Source organism: Aulonocara stuartgranti, assembly GCF_965226115.1.
Source record: "Aulonocara stuartgranti genome assembly, chromosome: 22".
Classification (NCBI taxonomy): Eukaryota; Metazoa; Chordata; class Actinopteri; order Cichliformes; family Cichlidae; genus Aulonocara; species Aulonocara stuartgranti.
In genome coordinates, this window is record NC_138957.1 from 5,128,266 (window position 1) to 5,151,134 (window position 22,869).

The 22,869-nt window shown below is 42.3% G+C and overlaps 1 protein-coding gene across 1 annotated transcript in view; it reads right to left on the minus strand.

The window, feature by feature from the left end:
- Positions 1 to 13,585, minus strand: part of nrsn1l (neurensin 1-like) — a 49,119-nt gene extending 35,534 nt beyond the window's left edge. Inside the window, exon 1 of the mRNA XM_082522036.1 lies at positions 13,531 to 13,585. The gene's annotated coding sequence lies outside the window, so the exon portion shown is untranslated. The remainder of the gene's footprint in view (positions 1 to 13,530) is intronic.
- Positions 13,586 to 22,869: the final 9,284 nt, after the last annotated feature.

Consider the following 22,869-nt stretch of genomic DNA (forward strand, 5'->3'; position numbering starts at 1 on the left):
CGTCACCGCCATCACGATCCTTACCAGGTTAAGGTCACGGCAAGCTTTCATTGCTAATACAGGTGGGGCGCTTGTGTTAACAACATGGAATTCCAACGTGCAGGTCTTGTCTTTGTGTTTGCATTTTAACTGGCATTTCCCTTCAACGCTGAGTGAGTGTCCCCTGTAATCTGTGAGCTTGTGTGTGACAGGCTTCAGTGTCACATGTGGGAAGAGTGTCTGGAACATGTTAGCTGGAATTGTGTTTGCTTGCGCCCCAGTGTCAACTTTAAACCTCACTGTCTGTGGGGGGGAACCAAGCTGCATGTCTGCATATGCTTGCTCATCATTTCTTCCTTCATTTTCTATGGTGATGCTATCATTGTAGAAACAGTCTTGGTCCTTATCTGTGTCCATAGTTGACATTTCTATGTTCTCTCTCACAGTGTGTACTGATTTGAGGTGGGTTTTTGTCTGCGAAGGGAGTCTTGACCTGCATGCTCTTGCAAAATGGTTCCTTTTCTTGCATTTTGCACATTGCTTCCCTTTTGCTGGGCAGGTGTCTTCATTACTGTGTTGTCCGGCACAATAGCTGCACGTTTTTAGTGTTGCATTAGCGTGTTCTTTTGGTCTCACGCTTCTTGTTTGATATTCTTGTCTGTGCGATTTCCTGCCGATGGCGTGCACAGTTTCTTGGCCCCTGGAGTGACCCATAGTTTTTAGCTGTTGCTTTGCTAGCTCGTGTGATTGTGCTATATCTATAGCTTTTTCTAGCGTGAGCTCTGCGCCTTGGCTGAGTAGCTTTTCTCGGACGTGTGGCGAGTTAGTGGCAAATACGATGCGATCCCTGACCATTTCATCTGTATTTGGGTACCCACAGTCTTTAGCAAGCAGTTTCAATTCCGTAATAAACTGTTCAAGTGTCTCATTTTCACCCTGCATCTTTTCATGGAACTTATATCGGGCGTAGATTGGGTTAGCTTTCGGTATGATGTAATCAGTGTACTTATCGTAGTACGTCTGAAGCTTTCGGGAGTCGTCTGCGGTGAGTGTCCACGTGTTGTAGACGTCCCGTCCTTTCTCACCGACCCATAGAAGAAGGTAGCTGCATTTATCTGCCTCCTCCTTCCCCCGAAGAGGACCAGCGAACATTAGCTCGGCGTGCTGCTTGAAACGCCGCCATGCCTCGGGCAGGTTGCTGGAGTCCCAATCCATACGCGGTGTGGGAACGCCGTAAGCCTCCATGTCTGCGCTGTCCGACGGCGAGGGATTGCGTAGAAGACCGCTACTCTGACACCATGTTTTGTTTTTGTTTATATACCGAGCTTCTTATTAACTGCACGCACACACCATTCTCTGCTCCGATTCCACTTTATTCCTCTACTTCTCCATTTCCTCTGGAGCTTCTTGCTCGCCAGTGAGTTACACACATTGCAGCAACACAGTGCCATCTAGTGGCTGATACACACATGAGTCAACATGTTACACCTGGAAGTTAAACTTCATAGTTACACCTGGTAAAGCAGCAATGCTGATCGTTTTATTAAAGATGAAAGAATTTAGACAGTTTTTAACTCTCAGTGATGCTGCAGTGTTTAGGACCCAGATTACTCCCAGATTTAAGAGCATCTTAGTCCGACAAATATGACAATAACGACGGCCGCTTGGATGTTCTGCAAAAAAATGTGCTTTGTCGTGTATCTGACGGACAAACACCAAACCAGTTTCACATCACTGAAGTTGCACCATTTTTACAAACCAATTCTGGTTCATCTGTTTCACTCAACAATCGGCCATGTGCGTATGAAAACAAAGGCACTGCGCATGCGCGTTTTACTCATATTCTATTGCGATATTTCATTTTCCTATCGTTGCCTAACATTATACCGGTATTACCGTAAACAGTATAATATGGCCCAGCCCTAGCATCAAGTCAATTAAACTTCTGGGATATACCCTAGCCGTAAGGTTGTTAATCGGTTTCGTGTTAATGAAATTAAAAACAGGTGCACTAGGGGGACAGGATTGAAACAATGTCTTCCAGCACAGTCTCAAGAGCATGGAGGAGATTCCTTGAGACAGGCAGTTACTCTAGGAGAGCTGAACAGGACCGTAGAAGATCGTTAACCCACCAGCAGGACCAGTATCTGCTATGTGGGAAAAAAAAGACCAACCGACTGGAAAAATACCCTTTACAGAGTGAATTAGAAATATAACACCAGCAGGTTATAAACCATCAACTTTAAAATCTATAATATCTCTGTTTAAATATGCAGCATTATCCCGGTTGTGAAGTTGAATCAAGCACAGAGAAATCTGGTTATTCATGTGCCTGTACAAATAATACTTTTTGTGGTTACTGATTGCTTTGTGCTGTTAGCACAGGTTCCAACATAATTTGCAATAAAAACTGGCAATTTAATCAGACATCCAGTAACACAAAAAGCACCACAAAACATTGAAGTGACACAAAACGGATGCTGAAAAATTGCCTGAATAGACGTCCACAGTGAGAACCAGAACAAAGAACTCAGGATCAAATGTGTACATGCCAGGTCTGTACTGATGGACAACCCTGGGAATGATGAGGAGCGAAAACGTTTTACTCTTTAATTCTGTAAATAAAGATTGATATCAGATAGCAAAATGAACCTTTTTCACTATAGTTTCTTGTCGTCGTCACTGCATATAACATTTGCAATCTTGGACTTGTCATTTCAAAACGAAAGAAAACAGCAGGAGTTTTTTTCTGTCTTAGGGTTTGGTTTTAGATTAGAACAAAAACTGTACATTTGCAGAAATGCTTGTCTCCTACCTGACATTTTTAGTCACAAGATATGTGCATTTGTTGGTGCAGACTGGAAGAGAGGTGGATGGCCCCTTCACACACACAACAAAGGATTGAATGAGTTAGTAGTAGAACTACAGGCCTAAAGCAAACAAAAAAAGAAGACAAAAGAAGTGAGAAAGAGGAAGGCAAATGTGATTTGTGACTTAATACTGCTTTAGCTCCTCATCTGTTGCACCTGTTGTATGTGAACAAGTGTCTCCCATTGGTATAGCGTATGTTTTTTCTCTGAATGGCAAAAGGTGGTAAAAAGTCCCAAGTATCTCCCTCTCTCTGTCTCCTGCATCAGAAATATTAGTGTGTGGTTTGTTGTATGTGTGTGTACATGTTTAGACATCTTTGTGAGGACAGAAAATTGGCATGTGAATATACTTGTGGGGACTAACAGTCATTTATGGGGGGAAATGCCCCATTGAAGGCCTTTTTTTAACGCTCAAAATGTGGTTTTAGTGTCACGATTACAGTTAGGTTACGATTACGTTTAGGCTGAGGATTAGGTTTAGGCACTCATTTTCGATGGTTACTGTTAGGGTAAGTGGCTCGAGAAAGAATTATGTCAGTGAGATGCCCTCACTAAGATATGAAAACGTGTGTGTGTATTTATTATGTAAAGAATGCATTATGGAGGTTAAATAAATAAATGCTACCTCAATGATGGCATGTCCACACCCTACCCCCAGTGCTAATGATGTCATTACTGAGGATCTCACGGGGTAACATTATGAAGATCACCCAACTGTAATATGAGTAAAACTAAACATGGGATCCTTCAAAACCCCAATCATAACCTGGATACTGAAGTTCATGAAAATTAACCTACTGCTTAGAATGGATGGTTCAGTTACTGTTCTAGTTGCAAGAAACTAGACTAAGAGGACAGTGAGACTTTCATCCAGAAAGGAAAAGAAAAGAGCAAGACACATATGCATCTGCATCTGCAGAGGAATGGTTTATTTGAAGAGTTTCAGTCAGGTTTCAGAGCTCAGCACAGCACAGAAACAGCTTTAGTGAAGGTTACAAATGATCTTCTTATGGCCTCTGACAGTGGACTCATCTCTGTGCTTGTCCTGCTAGACCTCAGTGCAGCGTTCGATACTGTTGATCATAATATCCTATTAGAGCGATTAGAACATGCTGTAGGTATTACAAGTACTGCGCTGCAGTGGTTTGTATCATATCTATCTAATAGACTCCAATTCGTGCATGTAAATGGAGAGTCCTCTTCACACACTGAGGTTAATTATGGAGTTCCACAGGGTTCAGTGCTAGGACCAATTCTGTTTACATTATACATGCTTCCCTTAGGCAGTATCATTAGAAGACATAGCATACATTTTCACTGCTATGCAGATGACACCCAGCTCTATCTGTCCATGAAGCCAGATAACACACACCAATTAGTTAAACTGCAGGAATGTCTTAAAGACATAAAGACCTGGATGGCCGCTAACTTTCTGCTTCTTAATTCAGATAAAACTGAGGTTATTGTACTCGGCCCTGAAAATCTTAGAAATATGGTATCTAATCAGATTCTTACTCTGGATGGCATTACCTTGGCCTCCAGTAACACAGTGAGGAACCTTGGAGTCATTTTTGACCAGGACATGTCCTTCAACGCACATATTAAACAAATATGTAAGACTGCTTTCTTCCATTTGCGCAACATCTCTAAAATTAGAAATATCCTGTCTCAGAGTGACGCTGAAAAACTAGTTCATGCATTTATTACTTCCAGGCTGGACGACTGTAATTCATTATTATCAGGATGTCCAAAAAACTCACTGAAAAGCCTTCAGCTAATCCAAAATGCTGCAGCAAGAGTCCTGACAGGGACTAGAAAGAGAGAGCATATTTCTCCTGTTTTGGCTTCCCTTCATTGGCTTCCTGTTAAATCCAGAATTGAATTCAAAATCCTGCTCCTCACATACAAGGTCTTAAATAATCAGGCCCCATCTTATCTTAATGACCTTGTAGTACCATATCACCCTATTAGAGCGCTCCGCTCTCGCTCTGCAGGCCTACTTGTTGTTCCTAGAGTATTTAAAAGTAGAATGGGAGGGAGAGCCTTCAGTTTTCAGGCCCCTCTTCTGTGGAACCAGCTTCCAGTTTGGATTCGGGAGACAGACACTATCTCTACTTTTAAGATTAGGCTTAAAACTTTCCTTTTTTCTAAAGCATATAGTTAGGGCTGGACCAGGTGACCCTGAATCCTCCCTTTGTTATGCTGCAATAGATGTAGGCTGCCGGGGGATTCCCATGATGCATTGAGTTTTTCCTTTCCAGTCACCTTTCTCACTCACTATGTATTAATAGACCTCTCTGCATTGAATCATATCTGTTATTAACCTCTGTCTCTCTTCCACAGCATGTCTTTATCCTGTCTTCCTTCTCTCACCCCAACCGGTCGCAGCAGATGGCCGCCCCTCCCTGAGCCTGGTTCTGCCGGAGGTTTCTTCCTGTTAAAAGGGAGTTTTTCCTTCCCACTGTCGCCAAAGTGCTTGCTCATAGGGGGTCATATGATTGTTGGGTTTTTCTCTGTATCTATGAAGCGCCTTGAGGCGACTTTTGTTGTGATTTGGCGCTATATAAATAAAATTGAATTGAATTGAATTGAACATATGAGGTCATGTTCTAAAATATACTGTAGAGCCTTGGACTCCACATGTTTGACTTCAATGATCCTGGAAACACAGGATCATTAAAGTCTGACAGGAAGAGGGGCATGATGAAGAAGGATAAGAGATGGCAGAATGAGATACCAGTCTCTGCAATCGGTCACTGTGAATCTAATGGTTCCTTTACTGCCATTACCAGTACTACAAAACCAGCTTTGTATGATGTGGCTAAAAATAACCATCCCTTGAACAATCAAAACAAAGGATATATTCCTTCCTAAATGGCGGTCTTTTTTATTGATTTTGCTGTGCTGACATTTGAGATGACTGCAGCAAAGGGAGATGAAGATCAACAAACTTGAAGGTGTGCTCAAGGCAACTGGAGGGCCACAATTCTAGAGCTTTAAATTGATATTTCCCAGGTGGATTGTTTGTCTTTTATGACTTAGTTTCAACTGCACAATAACAGCTTTCAGCACGTCGCAGGTTTCTAAAACTACCACTCCGTACCGCGGGAAACTGAACACGGCAGTCAAAGCTCAGCCCACCATTCTTCACGATACGCACAAAGGAAAGAACAAGAAGAGCAAAGTATAAAACAAATACTTTGCATACAGCAGCTTGAAGAGCCACACCAAGACAGGTGGTCCCGGGGGGGTTTGATTACAAATGCTACGAGCTTTTCGCCATCACAAACAAACAACAGTCAGCTCAAAGACAGAGTCTAATTCAAAGTAGTCCACGACACTAACTTTCATCTGCTGGAGCCTTCATCAGCATTTGATGGGCAAAAAGGTAAATGCTTTGGTTTCCAGAGTAATAATGAAAGTTTTCTTTTCCTAAATTCCTAAATCCGCTTTTTGTCTATTGATGTAACAGACAAATTGTGCTAATTGAGGATGGTGAAAAACACTAAATTTTAATGTGCTGCTTAAACATGTGAATCAACAACAGTTCTGCTTGATACGTTAAAATATGATCTCCCTGAGGCTTTAATTCATATCTGGATGAATGAAAACAAATAAAACACATCAAATTAAATCCATGTGTGTGACTAGGAGGTGGAATCATGTAAGCAACTTTTTGAATGTTTGCAGAGTTTGTAGAAATGCGATGGCAAGCGATGCAAGATCACAACTCTCATCACACTTTAAAAGTGTATACTGTGTGTGTGTATGTGCACTTGTATTACTGATATTGTGGGGACCTACACCTGGTTACATGATCATATCTTGGGGACACAACTTCCTGAAGGGGACAAAGAGTAAATCTTTAAAGTCTAATTCAGGATTCATTAAATTCCAGTATAAAGACTTGGTTTGAGGTTAGGGTAAGGTCATATTTAGGTTAGATTTAAATCAAAATAACCTTAGACAACCGATTATAAAGTAAGTAGGATTAATTGTCTTCTTGATCAGCATGCAAACCTTTCAGAGCGAGTGACATTACGCCACTTTTGCCACGCACACACATGCATGTGCGCAAATGTGCTAACGTTAAATGCTCTTAAATTTTACAGATATATCTAGGTCACACATTCTTGAAATATTCACTGCTTCACTCTTTTGAATTATTTGTATGGTAATTTTGGAGAAACTATACATTTAAAAGAGCCCATTTCTGAGGCTCTGAAGAGATACGGGCACTTTAGGTCAGAATGGCTCGCGCACCCATTTTCTCCATCAAACACCCACCGAGTGAACGATTCAAATCTATACAGCCTCACCCACCGCTCTATTCAGTGCTCATTTAGCGATGGAAAGATGGGAGGAGATGAAGGGAGAAGCGAGCCGTCAGACAGCCAAATGGTGTGGGCTGGCAAGATCACACACACTACAGTATATCTAACAGGAGGTAGATCATTTGAAAGAATATTACAGCCGCAACTTAAAGCTGGAGCCGAGCCAGGAGCCAAAAGACTCAAATTCACTCTTAATCTGTTACTCACTCTTTTTCTTCCTCCTACCAAACACATTTTTTTTCTTTCCCTTCCAATCTCACTTACTCTCCCACCTCATCATCTAATCCAGCCAGAGGGTGGAGGAGTGTTTTTGTGTGTGTGTGCGTGTGTGTGTGTGAAAGATGAGCCGGTCTTAGCCCTGCTGTAACCCCTCTCCTCATGCACACAAAAACAAATGAGTCCATATATAAAATACAGGCCTGTCATTATATGCACTGTTATCCACCTACACATAAACCACCCTCCTGATTCACACTTGGACATGTTGATGCAAACACACACACACACACACACACACAACACACACACACGTGTTGGCATGGCTGGCTAGGTGAGGGCATGCCTCGCCTGTGATTAGAAAGGCAGGGGTTATGATCTAGGAGCTGAGGTGCGACGCGCCATGTATTATACATAGAACAATGAATCTTTGGAGAAAATGGTAATCCAAACACAGATGAAATATTCATGCCGCACGGCTGTGTGGTTCACCTCTTTTTGCTCTTTAACCAGATAAGATCCATGCGGGGTTAAAGCAGAGGTAAATGAGACAGAGAGAGGAGGGGAGGGTGCAGCGAAAAAGGGAGAAGTAATGTAGCGAAGCATGAAATCATGGCTGGCTTGTGTAATTTAGCCCTGGGATGAAGCTCACTGGCTGGAATTTCATTCCCCTTAGACCTGCTTTAAACCACAACTCTACGCACAAGTGCATTGTACAGCATATACATTTAGAAAGAAGAAGAACATTGCAATTAATTTAACATGCATTCTGCTTTACTTTCAAAAGGAATGTTCAGTGTCTCCTGTGGAAACATTGCTCACTTTCTCTGCTTCTTTTACCCACTTTCCATACTGCTACATTGATTACTGTTGGACTCGACAAAGCAAAAGAATCTGACAGACAAGTCACTGTTTGAACATTCACTGGAGGAAGAGGTACCTGTCTCTATTGCCACGGCTACAATAAGCATTTCCTTCTCTGGCTGCTGTCCTTGGAAGAAAACTGAAGTGAAAAACAAGAGATTATGTCGGGGTTGGTTTTACAGCACTTGATGGATGTCTAGTAAAAGAAGCACAAGCTTATCGAGCAAAGAGTGTGACAGGAATTCAGAGTTCCACCTGAGAGAGAGACTGGTAAACTTCATATCAGGCAGGGTCAGGAGGTTTGTACGTGTGAGAGTGCATGCGAGTTGTATCTTCACAAAGACAGGACGCGATCCAGGGACTCGGCTCCCATCCATAACATTTAAGTGAATTGCAGAGATCTGAAGGCAGCTGATAAGCATGACGGCATGCTAGAGAACAGAAAAAAAATCACTGTACTGCTGAAGATGCAGGCAAACTCACACACCGAGCGGGCATCTATAGGAAATATCTATTCACAAACACTCCCAAAGACATCACACGCACAAGACAAAACCGCACACATGGTACCTATAAAACACCCTATTAGGCCTCATCCCATCATATCTGAGTCCACCTCATCACTGACCTCACGCTATAAAACTTTAACACACCTCGGTGTGCGTGAACACACTCCTCGGTGTAATTACAGCAGCTCTAATAGGGTTGTGTATTTGTGTCTGCTCCTCGGGGTTTATTTGCTCAGTGTTTCCTCTGCAGATGGAGGCTTTACATGCCCAGGAGCCTATTATTGGCCTCTTGTCACCGTCCCAGTGAGCTGTGTTAAATCTATAACTGACAGCTGAGCAAGATATTGGAGGACTCTCCAGGAACAATGGTACGGTGAGAGAAACACTGTTGCTCTCAGAGAAAAAAAACAAGACAAGCCTTTACAAGCTACTCAGCTTTACAATGCTGATGATGATTATTATCGCGAGTTGGCGTGCTGCTGTGCTGCACTGATAGAGACCAGGTGTGTGTGTGTGTGTGTACTTCTGTATAATTGTGCGGCCACTCCTTGCGTTCATTTGTCCAGAAAGCCATTACACTGGTAACAACAATGCAACATGACTAATGTCACACTTATGTAGCTGACATACTTGCCACCCTCCACGTCAGCTTCTGCATCACGGCTAATGTATGCATGCAGGCGGCCACCAGTTCACATTGTTTCCTACAACACACAATGAGCAGAGGCGCATTAGCAGTTGCAGTTATGCACATCACAGAGGATAATTGCCTTTGCATATTTCCTCATATGTGCTCCCCGCTCGGCCCGACTAGCAGTGGATTGGTTTCGAGTGCCAGTTGCAGAACCATTAATAGAAATTAAGTGCCAGAGAGAGCTACTGGACCAGTGGAGCCAGAATGGAGTTTATGTGAAAGATAAATACATTTCTACAGAAGAGTGCCTCCGTTTATTGGTTGGGAAATGCACTGTGATATGATAGAGGGGCAACAAATGAGTGTGGAATGGGACGATATGGCTGAGAGAGAAGAGAATGTTGCGGAATTAGAGGCCTGACTTGAATAGGAAATGCAGTAAATAAAGTTAGCCTGCATCTTGAGTTGTACCTTTGCACTCAGATGGCAGCTTGGGAGACCTCAGAGATCTTACAGATCCACTTAAATGTGCCCACCATGTGTCATACATCCATTGAGTAATTTACCAACAAGCAATTGTAAAATACGTCAAAACACCACAGGCTTCCAGTCACTCCAGGTTGCTCTCTCTGTCCTGTGAGGTATTATCCTTCAGCCCTCAAGTGTCTCTCCCTCGTGGCTGGCTGGTGTCAGACAGATTACACACTCATCACACACACACACCCATGCATGTGCAAGTGTACATGCCTGCGCACAAATTCACCCGAGCTAATGAAAATTCAGCTTCGTCCCAAGCCGTCTAATGGGGCTAATAACAGAGAGTCACTGGGGGCCTTGCGCGTGTCAGACAGATTACAGGACGCCTGTGGACTAGACAGACAGGCCCCAAGCAGCGTCATCCAAAAGTACAATCCTCACCCACATGTGCGGCTCGCTCCAATAGGTGCAAAAACCTCTTTGACCACTAGGAGGCAAGGACGAGCTTTGCCAGAACAAAAAAACAAAAGGCCACTGAGGCTCCTCATAACACGCTGAGGTGCTGGATCTTCAATTACACACATGACTTATCCCATTGTCATGTTGTTCCACGTAGCAACTGATCATGTTATGCATATGTACTGTATATTAGTCTTTCTTGCCGGCACTGTGCTCTATTAAAGTTTCATGATTTCATTATTAAACTTTTTCTTTTCTGTGAATTCCAGATTCATTATTTCCTTAAAAAGCATCAGTTACTGAACCAGCTTGCTGAGGGTCACAGGGTTCATGCAACAGATGATATAACTGCTAACATTTTTGGACTGGATAAATAAAGTGCTATGTAGAAATTGGGGCTTCCTGATTGCGTTGTCTGCATCTGGGGCATCTGTAAGATTTATTCAGGCTATTCAGAATTAGTTTGACCACTCTCTGGTTGCACAGAAAAGCACCTGTATCTCAAGGTTTTATATTTGTATTTGAATTGGCTTAACATTGATAAGATGTGGAGTAGTGTAAGTATGAATCTGCCGAGAGAGGAAGCTTTAAACAGGAGTCAGCCTCTCTTTATCTCTAGCCTCAACTAAATCAGCTTGCCCAGTTTTCTTAAGTTCAGCTGAAATTCTTTGCCCGACAGCAGTGCCTGAAGGCCCCGATTCACCTGCAAACTGTTGATGGAAAAACATACACAAATTGCACTGTAGATGGACACAAAGCCACAAAGAAACAGGGAAAGATTAAGGAAAAGACTAAGACAGGAAAATGAGAAGGAAAAAGAAAAAAATCGCAGACAAGGAGACACAAATCTATTAGATAAAAACAAAAAAGCTGAGATGCAAAAAATGCATAGACACAAAACAACAATGAAGGGGTATAAAATCCCTGAAAAAAGATGCAGAATAAAAAAAAGAGACACAAAAAGACTAAAGTGAGACCTCAAAGAGATGATTCTGTACATCTGCATGCTGCATTTTCAGTGTCTTCCTCCCCCGCAGCTGTGCCATGAACCACACCCCGCCGCATACATATACATACATATATATATATATATATAAACATAAATTTCCTGCACGGTATCTTAGGTGTTCCTAGGACTGCGCTCTTCTGGACAGACATCTCGAATGTTCTTCCTGGGATCTGCTGGAGCCACTTGCCTAGCTTGGGAGTCACTGTACCTAGTGCTCCGATTCCGATTATCACTGGGACCACCGTCACCTTCACCCTCCTCATCTTCTTGAGCTCTTCTCTGAGCCCTCGGTACTTCTCCAGCTTCTCGAGTTCCTTCTTCCTGATGTTACTGTCATTCGGTATCGCTACGTCTATGATCTATATCTCTATATATCTCTAGATAGCTAGATAGACTGTAATACCTCACAATGAAATGACTGTAATGTCTATTTTACTTATAGCTTATAGCACATTTAAACAACACTTTTAGAGACAGAAACACTTACAATCCAGGTCTCCAAGCAACACAGTTTCATGACAGACTGAAAGGTGTCTTTTGTTGTCTGGGCTCACAGCCCATTGTTAGTCAGTGACACTAGTTTTGGTCATTATGCAAATGTACTGAAACCTGCAGTCATCTGAGACTGAAGAAGTCACTTGGAACACTGATGGAATGTTTCTCCCACTGAAAACGCTGCATGCAGATGGACAGAATCAGCTGGGATTTCCTTACCTGGATGACTAAGCATGCATCATGACTAAAGTGACACAAAACTTCAATGCATAAAGAAAAAAAATGACTTAAAAGAGATGAAAAACAACATAACTTCTATAAACGAGAATGAAAGAACTAGAAAAAGATGCAAAGTATATACAAAGTAATGAAACTAGGTACGAAAACAACTACAATGGTTTGCAACAAGTAAAAGAAAAAACACAAAATGCAAAAAACAACAAGAAGAACAAGAAAAGTACAAAACAACAACAGAATGAAAGCTGATGATTACAAAGAGATGCAAAACATCTGCAGGATGTAAAGCAAAGAAAAAGACTGCACATAAAATCGGAGCAACTACAAAGAAATATGACAAAACTGCGTATAAGCCCAAAGAAACTATGCAAATAAAATGACAGGAAAGACATGCAAAAAGCTGAAAGGGGAGACCAGAAAGTCCGCAAGCTCAAAATGGCTAAAGAGTTTGAGCATACAGGAGCAACAACAACAAAGAGATGCAAAATGATTAAAAGGAAACAACAAACGAGTGGAAAACTCTCTTTCAGATTGAGTGTCTTGTTCCTTTGTAGGTGGCAGGGAGCCTTTTTACATGTTACTCAAGGGCCCATTTTCTCATAATCTACCCATGCTAAAAAGCAAAAGAAAATTCCATTAAACACAAGTGAGCCCGATGTCAAACATAGACACAGCAGCCTATTTGATCAAACACAAAGTCCGAGCCACAGGGGACTGAATTACGATTGCCATTCTGGGGGCTTTGAGCTTCCAGGCTGATCCCATGTCAAGAGGAAGCTGAGGGATACTTTCACGTGTCGGCTTAGACAAGTGGAGGGAGAAGAGAGAGAGGGTACCGGGTCTGCGTCTGAACTCTACCTGAACTCCAAATAACTTTCCCTGAAGTCATTTAAAGTCATCCCAAGAGTGGGAAGAAGAGAGAGGGTGGTTCAGGGGGGCTGAACAGGGGGACACACAACAGAGAGAATAGATGAGGGAAGAGCTGCGAGGATGTGACGGGAGGAACAAATGTGCATCATTCCGAACAGACTGAGGAACGTGAAAAGAGGACAAGTAGCGGACGAGGAGAGGACGAGGAGAGGACGAGGAGAGGCATAGCGGTAGTGGAGACGGATGCCAAGGGAGCAATAAGCACAGTGGCTCACCTTGACCTTGAGCCTTGATAAAGTCAAGACTTTGGCACTTAAAGTGCAGCTCAACAAGTCTCTTCTTTTCAGCCGCAAGCTGTATAAACTCTATTGACCTTTGCATCTAACACATATGGATTTCTACATGGACACATATGACTATCCACTTGCTCTATCATTATTAATTTGTATTGATTCCATCCAACTCAATACGAATCACTAAAACCTGGCTGAGTTACTTCACCTGTGACCTACAAGTATCCTTCTTAGGAGTCATCACAGCTTTGGAGAAGTGGAAAAGTGACAAAGTAGTGCTTTACCTTTGTGTTGGGTCAGATCCCGGGGCCAGTTGCAAATGCAAACTTCCAGCTATCAGCATTCAGCAGATGATGCTGCTCAGCCTGGAAAGCCTGGAAATGGCATCAATATTCAGCTATATATACATTTCCAACATTCTGCAACATGCTGTTACAAAGGCTGTAGCCAGTTTGGCCTATTGAACAGTCAAACACATGGCTTTAGATTTCAGAAGGGAAACAACGGACGCAGCCCTCCAGTGTTTAGAAGACAGATATGTTTCCTCCACAATAAAAACATAAACAATGGACTTACTTATTTGCTTAGGGAAACTGCCAATATATGATGAAATATGCCTTTGGGCCTAATTTTTGTGTTTTTCTTTATATAAATCAAAACTTTTCCATCACAAGCTGATGCAGAAAAAGTACAAAGTTCACCAGAAATTCCGTGTTTGATGCTCAAACGTTCCCAGAGAAAGACTCACAGATCTTTTCCTTCATTTATCCCTGTTAATGCTGAAAAACAACCCCCACAACAAAAAATTAATGAATTAATTAAAAAAAACTTCGATCTATCTTATAGTAACATATCACCCCAACAGAGCACTTCACTCTCAGACTCAGACTAATGGTAGGTACAAGGGATATTTTTCCCTATGCAATAGGTCTAGGCTGTTTCGGTTTCCCATAATGCACTGAGAGTTTCTTATTCAATAATTTTTTTAAACTCTCTGTGCATCTATACATCTCTCTGCATTTAATTACGAGTTATTATTAATATCTGGCTCTCTCCCACAGTGTGTTTTTGTTCTGTCTTCCTCCCTTCACCCCAATCAGATGGGGCAGGTGCCCAGATGTCTGTCCTCTGGGTCCGTCTGGTTCTGTTTGAAGTTTCTTCCTGTTAAAAGGAAGTTTGTCCTTCCCCCTGTCACCAAGTACTTGCTCATAGGTGGTCATCTGACTGTTGGAGTTTCCTCTTTAATACTGTAGGATCTGCACCTTGCCATATAAAGCACCTTGAGGTGACTGTTATAAATAAAATATCAATAAAACTGAATTGAACTGAAATCACTGATAAACAGACAGCAACTCATATTACCTTCCAGACTTCTATAGACTCTGTGAATAAGTGCATGTAAAACCTCTGCTGATAAATCTCATAACAAATTTTATTTTGTAACATTAGACTGCAACATTATGAAAGGGTAGATTTAAACCCAAACGTTGAGTTCTTCCTTACTAAGCAGTTTATATGTCTAAACCTAGGGATGTAGTTTGTATTTGTATGTGTCCAAATATTCGTAATTCCTGCACAGGAATGTGGTGAGACATAATTTTAATGGAGAAATCCCATTAATTCAATCAGTTTGCTGATTGAATTTGGGAAAAGAAATATAACTGGACACAAAAATATACTGGTTCCTAGTTCTAACCACACATTTTAAGTTTCTGCAAGTACAGAATGCTTATTGACTTATACAGTAACTCATGTGCTCATGTATCCGAGTCCTATTTAGGGAGAGAGAAAACTTTCCCTCCTCCTGATGTCAGACTCAGCACATCATACACTCGAGTACAGCGAAGGTTAAACATCTGATTGAATTACAAATAAACGTGTGTAACACCTATAAGTGTAAGGAGGGCATTTAATCCCAGCTGTTCTGCTGCCTGCAATGTTCGGATGAGGAGGCTGGATAAAACGAAAAAGAAAAAAAAAACAAAACGCAGAGGTAGTCTTAAATCACATGCTCAAAATATAAAAAGCCCCCCCCCCCCCCCCAAAAAAAAAAAAACCAAAACAAACAAACCCAACTCTCTGGTGCTGCAGAGTCTGACACCCTCCTCTGTGAGCATCTACCATCTTCCTTGTTCCCTATACACCCCCCCCCCCACAACCACCCACTCAACCACTTACAGCTCTACCCCACCTAGACTCACCCCCCCCCCCCTCCTCCCCCACCACCTCCACCAACGTGCCCTCCCCGACAACCCTCCCCCTCCCCCATCCTGTTAGTAAGCTCGGACATGCTTCCCAGCCCACTGCCCACACATTTCTCAGCTCCTCTTCATTTTGGACACTCATACATTTATGGAGTGATTCGGTGCAGTTCTTCCTCAGAGGCATCCAGGATTACTGGACATACTGAACTGTGGCGATCAGAGGGGAGGGGGGCATGGAGGAGCATTGGGAGGGGGTTAGGGGAGTTAGTGGAGGGGGGTCTTTAAATTTTTTAAATGTAAAAATGACAAGCAGGATAGGGGGAAAAAAGCAAGCAGTGGAGAGAGGAATCAAGCTTGTTTTTTTTTTTCAATATAGGCACGTGTGTCTGTGTGTGTGTGTAAAGTGCACCGTATAGCCCATTATGTGTATGGTTATGTTTGTGTGGGTGTGTTTGATGGAGGGTGGTAAGCCTTGTGTGACATGTTACCAGTAATTTAAGGCTCTCTTTTGGTGCAACACCTACTTTTTTCTCTCTTCTTTTATCTCTTGAAACACTGTCTATATCACCAATGAGACTGTCTGTGGCCATGTGTGTGTGTGTGTGTGTGTGTGTGTGTGTGTGTCTGTGATTGACTGAGAGATGGTGTATGTTGTACTCTAATTAGCACCTAAACACACAGGAGAGTGCTGCAGCCAGACAGCAGATAAATCAGACGAGGCTATAAGATCATAACACTCTAGCAGACGATATCGGCTGCAGTGCAGCTTTAACACACTTGATGAACTGACAATACAGCGGCTAGCCGTGAGCAGCTGCACAATCCCAGAGCATTGGATTGTGGGGGGACAATTTTGTGTCTGCACTGCAACTTTCTTTGTCCTGACTACAAAGATGCAGCAAGTAATGAGACCAACACCCGGAAAGGTCTTTTTTTTCCTCCCCACATTCATTTGCTAATACATGCCCACTGCATTTCTATATGTTTCCCTCCAATTACCAGCATTAGTCAAAGTCAGAGTTTCTCCCAGCACATTTTTCATTTTTCACTTCCCTCACTCTCATTCATTAATTTGAATATCTCAACCCCGACCGAGTGGTTGGAGGCAAACACAACAGTGGCAGCAGAAATGAGCGTGCTCCCTTATGTGTGTGCGTGTTTTTTCTCTCTGCTTTTACGTGCCACCCTCCCTCTCTGCTGCTTTAAGCACTGCGGGCGTGAAGGAGATGGATCCCAGCAGTGCAGTATGGTCTGGCACTGGTGTGTCCCAGCCCCAGGGGAGTCTGGGAGAACGACTCCCAGTGGAGGTTTGTTTAAATGCTAGAGGGAGTGTTTGCCCTGGACAAGACTCTCTTGCGCAAATTGATATGTCTGTGTTATTGATTGTAGGACTGCAGGAAAAAGAAGGGAAAAAACTGTATAAAGCTTTGTTATGCATTCATTATATTTTAGTCATACAGGGTGACATCGCATTGCTCTTGGAGATTTTTGTATCAGAGGCGTTGAATTCATATCTGCACTTAAAAAATGCTTTGGGATATTCATGAAAAATGAACCCATGACATCACCTTCAAACGAAATACATGTTTGTGAATGAGCAGAAGACAACTGTGACAGTGAAGGTGCCAGGAAGGTGGATGAGTTTAAATACCTGGGGGTCAACAATCCAAAGCAATGCACAGGGTGCAAAATGGATGAAGAAGAGAGAGCAGGCAGGTTGGTGTTGGTGGAGACGACTTTCAGCGGTGATCTGGGACAGAAGGATAGCAGCAAGAGTGAAAGGGAAGGTTTCTATGATGGTAGGGAGACCTGCTATAGTGTATGGTTTTCTGGAGGTGGCCGAGCAGAAGATGTTCAGATTTTCATTAAAAGTGACAAAATTAGAAGTGAGTATATTGGCTGGACAGCTCAGGTTGAGTGGTTTGAAGAAAAAATAAGAGAGGCAAGCCTGAGGTGGTTTGGACGTGTGCCCAGGTGGGACAGTGGATATGCAGGTGTGACAGGAGATGATGCTAGGGTGAGATGGAGGCTGTTAATTCGCTTTAAGGAGAGCAGCTTTAAGACACGGCACAAGTAACTGGATTAGTTTCAGGTGTGAACACAGGTAAAGGCCTTGAAGCCCCTTTTCCATTAGTACCGGCTCGGATCATCTTGCCACTCCCAACTCAACTGGGATATACTGGATTGCCATTAAAATCATGTACCACCTAATTTGTGTGGTCGTCATCAAAGCAACGCAACCAATTGTCCCATGATGTAATTAGTATGTATGGGTATTATGGGTTCTAATGGGGGCCTTTCTTAAAATGACTGGTCCCAGTAACAAAGGCGCTTGTCGACTCAGAAATCGAGGGAAAACCAACAACACACCCGGCAGAACATTATGTTATTTACACGGGTGCACATAAGTGGTCTGCATGTACGCATTCGCTGTCAAAATAAAAGACGCGCACCAGATAAGAAGTTGCAACGCGCGATGCCAATGACATAATTACCCAGCTACAATTCCGAAAGAATGCAAAAGCATTGACATATATTTTTCCTTCCTACGATAGACCGACGGGCAGGGGAGAGATAGATTTTGGTAGCCCGACTGGAAAAATCGCTAGCCCCAGGACGTCGAAAAAGTCGTTATGCTGACTTTTTCGTACTGCGTGCTAGCTAGCATGACGGAGTTTCTATACAGCTGGGTGGTGCTATGTTACTTGTTAGATATTTTAGTATTATGGGAGCATGTACTGGGTACTTTTTTTGATGATATTAGACAAGAATCAACAAGGCTCTTTATGTTAACCATTTTCTCTTGCATTGTCAACTGAAAGTAGATACTAAGGTTGGAAGGAAAACACCAACAAATCACTCTTTTACTTATCACTCCCTTGCAGAAGATGTTTATGTGAAGACCATCTGGGTGGTGTCAGAACTCACGGATGTAGGAGACCTCTGTATAAGATTTATAGGCCTTGTGAGTGCATCTTTATTGCCCTTGCTGAACAAAGGATTCCAACTGTCGAAGGACACCACCCCACCCAGTGGGCAGGGTCTGAACTGAAACTTGTTGTCTGCCTATAAAAACTGCTGCACAAAGAATAAACTTTGAGTTAGTTTGGGATGACAATTTAGAACAGTCTCCGCGTCTTTTTGTTCTTCCAAACTGCTCCCGGTACTCCGGCCGGTGCCGTAATTAACCGTTGATCATATTTGAGTGTTACTTGAGAATATTTTAATTGTTATAGGTTAAAGGATGAACTCTGATGATGAAAGCCCACGCCTCAGAGAAACCCGGAATGGAGTTTCTTACATTACTGATGTTGAACTTTATTTTGTTCATAAGGTTAGTTATTAGAGCTGCCAACCGTCCAGTAAAAAACAGAATCGTCTCGTATTCAGAGAAAATATTACGCGTTTCGTGTTGAGGTGAAAAGGAACACAGTTTGTCCCGGACTTCAGCTACAATGAAAAAGACACAAAGCTGGAGTTATTCTGTGTTTACGCTGCACAGCTGCCTCTTCTTCTCTCATCCTCTCACCCTCCCTCTCCTGTTTCTACTTCAATCATGAAACTGATCAATGATCAGCTGATCGGCTTTTCTCTCTTGTTTATTTATCGCTCACTTTGCGCCGAAAGAGGAAACCAGCGGATGTCGCGCTAAACAACAGCAGCACGTTTAAGCTTGATCAGCTGTTGTTAGAATTTATTTAATATTAATTTCTAGTATCAGCTGATGTTTGCTGGAGCCACAGCTGTAAAGCTGCTGGTCATGATATGGTTTGGTTATCTGGTGAGAGGGAAACATGAAGATGAAACCAGGAGATGTCCTTACTGAATCATCAGAGCTGAACAGGTGATGGAGAAACCGGTTTACCTTTTAGGTGACATGAATGAGTTGAAGGGAAGTTATGAACTGTTTCTGAGAGACAAATAACACCAGGATCCTTTTCTAAGTAGCTGACAGCTGGTAACTGTGCAGGGGCGGGTCTAGCAAAGTGTTGCCAGGGGTCCATGTAGGGCATTAAAAGGAAAAGGGGGGCACAAGGAAATACTTTCTTATTCTCATTTAAAATGTCTCACTTTTAAAAAAATTATTATCTGAGTCTTACAGCAAACGATTGATAGATTGATGCATATATACCATCAGAACAGTATACATCACTGTCACAACAGTGTTTATTTTCATTCAAAGGCTTTATGATTTTTCCTATAATGGTGGGCCGGTCTCTAGTCAAAATGCCCGGGCCAATTTTCTGTCCCAGTCCAGCCCTGTGTGCAGCTCATCTGCAGTCTGGTGTTGCCTACATCTTCCTACTCAGAAGGCAGAATTTCCGAGTTCTGAGTACAATCGAAAGCACCACGACTGCAGTTTTTGTGTTGGATGTAAAAAGCAGGCTAGGATAGGATAGAATCAGGCGTGGGATTTCTCTCGTGGAAATGTGGACATTATTTTTTCCTTTCTATTGGTAGGTGGCACAGTGCACTTGTGGCAAGTAAGCAAGCTGGAAGACTGGCAATCTTGCTGGGTATCCAGTTACGGAAGCAGCACATTAACAAGAGAATTCTGAGTAAAACCAAAGTTACTTTCCCTAGTAACTAGTTACTTGAAGTAACTGGGTTACTTTTGATAGAAGTAACTAGTAATGTAACTAAGTTACTAATTTAAAGTCACTTACCCAACACTGGGAATCACTCATCTTTGGAAAAGAGAGTTTATTACAGAGAAATGGCTCTTTCCAAAATAAAAGCTATACTATACGCTTCTTCTGGGCTATATTCTCAGCAGCATATTAAACATATTAGGTCCCCATAAGGAGAATCATGTGCTAACCGCTGTCTAAATGACTCGGGGAAAGTTTGTAGCATGCGTGCTTGTTGTTTTTGTCTGCTTCCACTTGTATTTGCACTAGGGTGATGTCGGCGTAAATGTGCAGTCATATTCGTTGTGTTCCCACTAGTGCTGTCAGCGTTAATCTCGTTGAAATGACGTTAACGCCACAACACGGCAAATCTCTGTTAACGAGCTACCGCGGATCGCCCCGTGCATGGGTCTGGACGGCCAACACGTTAACGAGCTAACTGCGCTAACACACTAGTTCCCACCCATGTAATTGAGCATTGCGTGGCACATCCAACATACTGTTTTACTTTAGTCCATGACGCGCTTACCTTCAGGGTCATACGCCACATGAAAACCAAAATAGTTCCAAATGCCACATCTGAATGAGGGTGGGGGAGGTTCAATTTGCCATGTTGCAAGGAGAGCTTAACTTCTGTCTCGCTAGCTTGCCCTGCGCTCAGTGAATCTGCGTTCGACTACTCCGCCTAGGCTGCACTGTCGAGCGCAGATCCACTGAGCGCTCAACACAGACAGCATCGTCAGAAGGAAAGTTGATAAAATAAATGAAAAATTTTGTATTGTTCGATACATGTGCGTACCGAACCGAAAGCACTGTATCGAACGGTTCAATATCGATACGAGTATCGTTGCACCCCTAGTAATTAGTATGCAACACGAACACTACAATAAAGGTGGATGTTGAGACAACGATGTATGTACTGCTCCGTCTGTGGCTTTTTGTCAGACTCGGGGAAAACTGCGTTGTTTTTTGTAGCCATTTCCCTCGTTGGCAGGTTTCAAAAAATGATGGATGCATATGTGTGAAACCTGGCAAGATGCTTAAGACGCACTCCTTGAATAACACCACTGACCAGCCAATCGGTAGCATGCAGTCTGACAATGTCACATTTTAGAACCTACTCAGATCGCTTGAAACCCTGGCTGAGCAGGTACTAAAAAGTACCTGGTACCAGGTACTATGACCTAATGGAAAACCCTGAAAAGCGTATTTATTTTACAGTGTGAGCCAAACAGCCAAAAAGAGAACATTAAGGCATCTGCAAATCTATTTTAAATGGACGTGCATTCATTAATGTCAGTGGTTCTAAAAGTGAGGTATGCAGATGGCCCATAACCAAGATTTCCACAAAACATCGTAAATTAAGTTCTAAGTGCATGTCAACAGATGGATCATTTATGGAAACAAAGCAACTATGTCTTCCACGCCCTCACCCACTTTATTTCTGGCCTGCTAGAAGCTCCCACATGACTGCGTCACATCATGGCGGTTGGCATTTGTTGAACTAGTGTTGGGAGCTCCTTGGAAAATGTTGTTGTCTGTAATCAGAAACATGGAAAAAGTACAAACATTATGCTGTTGCTGTTAGGTGAAGTCAAAGAAATGCAGCTGGAGCACAATATTCCCAAAACAAAAAGCGTGACTCAGCACTAATGAGATTAGAGTACAGGTTAAATAAAAATGCATAACATTAAAAAACCTTTTAAATATTAAACATTTTCAGAAGACATCTGTAAAGACTGTGGCCATGAAGTCACACTACAACTTGCATGTGCTTTAAATGACTTAAAGAGAATCATATTACCCCTCTGCCAATCAGCTGTGCGAGCCATATGTATTAAACCCATATAGAGACGATGTCTAGCTTATGTTTGTTGTATAATTAGGTGAGTAGATTATATTTTACTCAGGCAGTGTAAAATATTACACTAATTGCAGAGTAATGCACATTACAGCCAATGTAATATGTAATATATTAGTATATTAGTCAGAGGGCCCGGTGGCGCCTGTGTCCGGCAGCCTCGCCTCTGTCAGTGCGCCCCAGGGCAGCTGTGGCTACAATGTAGCTTGCTATCGCCAGTGTGTGAATGTGTGTGTGAATGGGTGAATGACTGAATGTAGTGTAAAGCGCTTTGGGGTCCTATGGACTAGAAAAGCGCTATACAAATGCAGGCCATTTACCATTTACCATATTAGTAGTAAGTTAAATAACTGGGCTTGGACCATGTGATAGATTCACCCTTTTATCACATCTTTATTATGTAGTAGACATTATAATAGAAACACTGGCTACAGCTGATACAGTCACATATTATATACTGTTGGATTCAGCTCAGTCAGACCTTTTCCAGCAAACTCTGGTTAACGTGTCCAATTTCAGTGTTTCACATTCAATTTTGAAATGTATGTTGTGCTGTGTTTCCTCGGTGCATAAGAGCATTCAGATCCATTATTTTAAGACCTTTAGAAAAAGCCTCTGCTGTTCAGTTTGGTATCATTTAACTTATGGGGTATTCTACAATATTTGTCTATTTAACCAGTTTTGTGTGTGTTTATGCGTTCTTGTGTTTTGTTCCACCTCCTGTAGGGGTAATACAGTGCTTAAAACAAAAGCACTTTTTATGGCCTTTCCTCTAAACTAATTTACCAGAACTGAACATTTTCTGTTTAAACCCTGTTATACTGCCCCCAAGTTGAAGTTAATAAAATACACATTTAATAGAAGTCTACAGGTACTGTGGGGGATTTAAGATGGTTATGAAGCCCTGTTACAGTGCTAGGAATACAC